Below are 6,241 nucleotides of genomic sequence, written 5' to 3'. Positions count from 1 at the left end.
ATCCTGAGAAGGTGAAGGGACGGAACAAAAGCCTGTTTTTGTCTGTGTGTCTCAGCCACTGCACTCCTCGTATATCCTGTTGCCTGTGAATAGGGGCTATCTGAATGGGCCATATATATGTTACAATGTGAGATGCATGGTCATTGGCCCCTGGGCATTGATCGTCGCGTTCCTCGCTGCCCTGGCTCTTGACCAGGAAATAGGCAAAGCAATCGGCGTGGCGATAACATAAGGCTCGGGTCTTATCATGATCCTTCATGTAGGTTATGCTGTCAGCCACCATTAACCTTGCCTTTGTTATCTGCACACTGGTGATTAGCTCAAAGCCCTTAAAGATCCATTGATGGGGTGGGGCCCATAGAAATAGAATGGCTAGAGAGGACAATAGCTAGAATATCCACATGATTTTTCACGATATAACTCAAGATGGCGGCACGATAGAATTAGTCACTGGAGTCTCATTCTGCAAATGCCAATTGGGAAAAAAATAATTGAGAATCGCACTCTTTTGTTTTGGTTGTCTTCAGCCAGTCTTATTGCTATGAACATTGTTAGCAAATGACCAGACCCTTTAGTAATAGCATATTGCTTTGAATTGGACTGTCTGTTCTAGGGTTACACAATTCTGATAACGTTCCCAAAGTTCCCAGGTTTTCCAGAAATTCTCTTTGGAGGATTCCGGATATCCTGCTTATTCCCTTCTGATTCCGGGAATGTACAAACAGGAATTTCTGGAAAACCTGGGAATTTGGGGAAAGTTACCAGCATTTTGCAACCCTAGACTGTGAAGTCTATTTCTATGGTGTGACGCTCCCTTTTCAAAGCCAGATGGGGTATGATGGGGTCTGCTGTACGTTATTGGACAGGAGCAGGGAGGTCTGCTGAGGTGAAGATGCAGGGAGATAGTGTTATAAAGCAGGTCATAAAACTGCCCGTTTGTCATTTCTTTCAGAGGGATGTCAATGTGCTGACACTAATTAATGTAGAACCCCAGCTTTACTCCACAGAAACTGATGGAATAGAACCCCAGCTTTACTTTACTCTACAGTAACTGATGGAATAGAACCCCAGCTTTACTTTACTCTACAGTAACTGATGGAATAGAACCCCAGCTTTACTTTACTCTACAGTAACTGATGGAATAGAACCCCAGCTTTACTTTACTCTACAGTAACTGATGGAATAGAACCCCAGCTTTACTTTACTCTACAGTAACTGATGGAATAGAACCCCAGCTTTACTTTACTCTACAGTAACTGATGGAATAGAACCCCAGCTTTACTTTACTCTACAGTAACTGATGGAATAGAACCCCAGCTTTACTTTTACTCTACAGTAACTGATGGAATAGAACCCCAGCTTTACTTTACTCTACAGAAACTGATGGAATAGAACCCCAGCTTTACTTTATTCTACAGTAACTGATGGAATAGAACCCCAGCTTTACTTTTACTCTACAGTAACTGATGGAATAGAACCCCAGCTTTACTTTACTCTACAGTAACTGATGGGATACAAAGACCTCACTCGCTTACTATTGTAGTTTCTAAAACCTCATTCACATAATTGTAAATGACCCAATGTTTTAACTTGTAACCATTCACACTGTACTATTCTGATGTGTGAATAGCAGTTTGTGTTTTTTTTTTAATACTCAGTACAACAAGGTCACTTTGACAGTCTTTGGAAAGGGTTTTACATGGAACCCAAAATGGTTCTACCTGGAACCAAAAGGGTTCTACCTGGAACCAAAAAGGGTTATTCAAAGGGTTCTCCAATGGGGACAGCCGAATAACCCTTTTTGGTTCTAGATAGCACCTTTTTTCTAAGAGTGTAGACCGACACACCAGTGGAGGCTGCTGAGGGGAGGACGGCTCATAATAATGGCTGGAACGGAGCAAATGGAAACCATGTGTTTAATGTATTTGATACCGTTCCACTAATTCCGCTCCAGCCATTACCATGAGCCCGTCCTCCCCAATTAAGGTGCCACCAACCTCCTGTGCTACACACATGTACACATGCACACACACACACACACACACAAACACTCCCACGCGATTGCTAGGCCAGGCAGAAAAAGTAATCCACAACAACCTCATACACTCTCCCTCTCACTCTAACTCTCACTCTCCCTCTCACTCTAACTCTCACCTAAGCTGTACCAATATTTGTGTAGCGCCCATCAGGTATTTGAGCAAGTCCTTCTGGGCCCCTCCACAGATGGATAAGCACTCGCGGTGAACAGCTCTCATAGTAAGTGGGAAATGCCCTGTTATCACCTGACCTGAGAAGGGATCAATAGTAGTTAGTGTGGGTTTGATAATTGCAGCTGTTAGACACAAGTGCTAGTCCACCTCTCCATCGAGTGACTCCTATCACCTTGTGACTAGTCATTAGTGAATGGACCACGCCTGGGGCTTTGGGAGAGGGTTGTGGATTGGGCAGTGGTGGAAAAAGTATCCAATTGTCATACTTGAGTAAAAGTAAAGATATCTTAATAGAAAATGACTAAAGTAAAAGTGAAAGTCACTCAGTAAAATATTACTTGAGTAAAAGTCTAAAAGTATTTGGTTTTAAATATACTTAAGTATGAAAAGTAGATGTAATTGCAAAAATATACTTAAGTATCAAAAGTAAAAGTACAAGTATAAATAATTTTAAATTGTTTATACTAAGCAAACCAGAAGGCACAATTTATTTTATTTTTTACGGATAACCAGGGGCATACTCCAACACTCAGAAATAATTTACAAACAAAGCATTTGCATTTAGTGAGTCTGCCAGATCAGAGGCAGTAGGGATGACCAAGGATGTTCTCTTGATACATTTGTGAATTGGACCATTTACCTTTTATCATAGGTACACTTCAACTGTGAGAGGCGGAATCTAAAACAAAAATCCAGAAAATCACATTGTATGATTTTTAAGTAATTAATTAGCATTTTATTGCATGACATAAGTATTTGATCACCTACCAACCAGTAAGAATTCCGGCTCTCACAGACCTGTTAGTTTTTCTTTAAGAAGCCCTCCTGTTCTCCACTCATTACCTGTATTAACTGCACCTGTTTGAACTCGTTACCTGTATAAAAGACACATGTCCACACACTCAATCAAACAGACTCCAACCTCTCCACAATGGCCAAGACCAGAGAGCTGTGTAAGGACATCAGGGATAAAATGGTAGACCTGCACAAGGCTGGGATGGGCTACAGGACAATAGGCAAGCAGCTTGGTGAGAAGGCAACAACTGTTGGTGCAATTATTAGAAAATGGAAGAAGTTCAAGATGACGGTCAATCACCCTCGGTCTGGGGCTCCATGCAAGATCTCACCTCGTGGGGCATCAATGATCATGAGGAAGGTGAGGGATCAGCCCAGAACTACATGGCAGGACCTGGTCAATGACCTGAAGAGAGCTGGGACCACAGTCTCAAAGAAAACCTATAGTAACACACTACGCCGTCATGGATTAAAATCCTGCAGCGCACGCAAGGTCCCCCTGCTCAAGCCAGCGCATGTCCAGGCCCGTCTGAAGTTTGCCAATGACCATCTGGATGATCCAGAGGAGGAATGGGAGAAGGTCATGTGGTCTGATGAGACAAAAATAGAGCTTTTTGGTCTAAACTCCACTCGCCGTGTTTGGAGGAAGAAGAAGGATGAGTACAACCCCAAGAACACCATCCCAACCGTGAAGCATGGAGGTGGAAACATCATTCTTTGGGGATGCTTTTCTGCAAAGGGGACAGGACGACTGCACCGTATTGAGGGGAGGATGGATGGGGCCATGTATCGCGAGATCTTGGCCAACAACCTCCTTCCCTCAGTAAGAGCATTGAAGATGGGTCGTGGCTGGGTCTTCCAGCATGACAACAACCTGAAACACACAGCCAGGGCAACTAAGGAGTGGCTCCGTAAGAAGCATCTCCAGTGGCGCAGTGGTCTAAGGCACTGAGTGTCTAAGGCACTGAGTGGTGCAGTGGTCTAAGGCACTGCATCGCAGTGCTAACTGTGCCACTAGAGATCCTGGTTCGAATCCAGGCTCTGTCGCAGCCGGCCGCGACCGGGAGACTCATGGGCGGCGCACAATTGGCCCAGCGTCGTCCAGGGTAGGGGAGGGAATGGCCGGCAGGGATGTAGCTCAGTTGATAGAGCATGGCGTTTGCAACGCCAGGGTTGTGGGTTCGATTCCCACGGGGGGCCAGTATAAAAAAATATGTATTCACTAACTGTAAGTCGCTCTGGATAAGAGTGTCTGCTAAATGACTAAAATGTAAATGTAAAATGTCCTGGAGTGGCCTAGCCAGTCTCCAGACCTGAACCCAATAGAAAATCTTTGGAGGGAGCTGAAAGTCCGTATTGCCCAGCGACAGCCCCGAAACCTGAAGGTCTGTATGGAGGAGTGGGCCAAAATCCCCGCTGCAGTGTGTGCAAACCTGGTCAAGACCTACAGGAAATGTATGATCTCTGTAATTGCAAACAAAGGTTTCTGTACCAAATATTAAGTTATTTATTATTTATTATTTATTTTTTATTTTTTATTTTTTTGGTCATTTAGCAGACGCTCTTATCCAGAGCGACTTACAGGAGCAATTAGGGTTAAGTGCCTTGCTCAAGGGCACATCGACAGATTTTTCACCTCTGCTTTTCTGATGTATCAAATACTTATGTCATGCAATAAAATGCAAATTAATTACTTAAAAATCATACAATGTGATTTTCTGGATTTTTGTTTTAGATTCCTTCTCTCACAGTTGAAGTGTACCTATGATAACAATTACAGACCTCTACATGCTTTGTAAGTAGGAAAACCTGCAAAATCGGCAGTGTATCAAATACTTGTTCTCCCCACTGTATTTATATCTGGGGTTCCAGAAGTGATACAGTCTAACCAAGGTAGGGAGTTTGTCTCCCCCAGAATCCCCATGCTTCAAGATACTTTAATACATCCAGCTCAGGGAGTCAAGAAAATCCACAGTGTCTTTTTAGAAACAGCTAGCTGAAAACATGTACTGTGTTTCTGTGTCTGTGTGTATGTATAGTTGGGGTGATTTGGTGACGCTTGTGAGAGGAGTTGTCAGACAGAAGAAGGAGATCACAGCGTTTGAGGGAGGGATTACACATCTGAAAAGACCTGTTTTAATAGTATTTCACCCATGGCAGGTTTTATTTGAATGCGGATGAATTTGGATTAACGTTGGATAAGGAAGTGATTGTGTGCGTGTGTGTGTGTGGCCTGAGGGCTTGAGGAGAAGCTGTATAATGAAACAGTTCATCTGAATGCTTATAGGTAGCGCTTCAGTTATGCCTTCAATAATGTTTCCTACTGGTCTATAATGATTATGTATTCATTGTTGGACTATCCTACACAGTATATGGAAGTAGCCATGTGTTTTACTTCATAGGAATCACTGTCTGTCACTACTCTGACTTCTTGATGGTGTATGCAAGTGTGTGTGTGCATGGCTGTGTGCAGTGTGTGCATATTTGTTTTTGTGTGTGTGCAGATGTAGAGGAAGACACATTTGTGTTTAAAAAGGGTGTTGGCAAATTAGGCTTCCTTGTGTGTTTTCTTTAAATCAGGAAACAGGATGAATATGGCTTTGATTGGCAGGATCTGGTAAGATAACATATCATACACCATAGTGTCAGCTGTCTTTCCAAGATCACGGCAGGGGGCAAAGTGTGTATGTGTGTGATTGTGGCATGTGTGTGTGTGTGTTAGATGAATCAGAACCCCATGATGGCGCTTCCGTCCTCTGAAAGGCTTTTGGGTTCACTCTGTAAATGATTCTGAAGAGTGACATTACCAACGTATCATGTCCCATGATAATCAGACAGGATATCACAAACGCTGAAATGTTTGCACGTCTTCCCCAGCAGCTCTCTCAGGTGAAATGCCAAATCTCTCTCACACACACACACACACACACACACACACACACACACACACACACACACACACACACACACACACACACACACACACACCAGATTTAGTCTTGTTTTCTCTCTAAAAACTCCCCCTCTCTCCTCCTCTCCTCTCCTCGCCTCTCCTCTCCTCTCCTCTCCTCTGCTACCTAAATTCTCACTCTGCAATTAAAAAGGGAAAGAAAAACAACTCTGCCTGCCTTGCAAGTGTTACTTATCATATTAATTAAAATCTGGTGACACAATGACGAGAGCAGCTGTGGAGGAAAGCGAGGGAAATTAACAAACGTTTGATATGTTGTGTTGCT

This window comes from Coregonus clupeaformis, chromosome 20 (assembly GCF_020615455.1).
Source record: "Coregonus clupeaformis isolate EN_2021a chromosome 20, ASM2061545v1, whole genome shotgun sequence".
Taxonomy (NCBI): domain Eukaryota; kingdom Metazoa; phylum Chordata; class Actinopteri; order Salmoniformes; family Salmonidae; genus Coregonus; species Coregonus clupeaformis.
The sequence above is the reverse complement of the archived record's forward strand: the minus strand, read 5'-3'. Positions refer to the sequence as shown.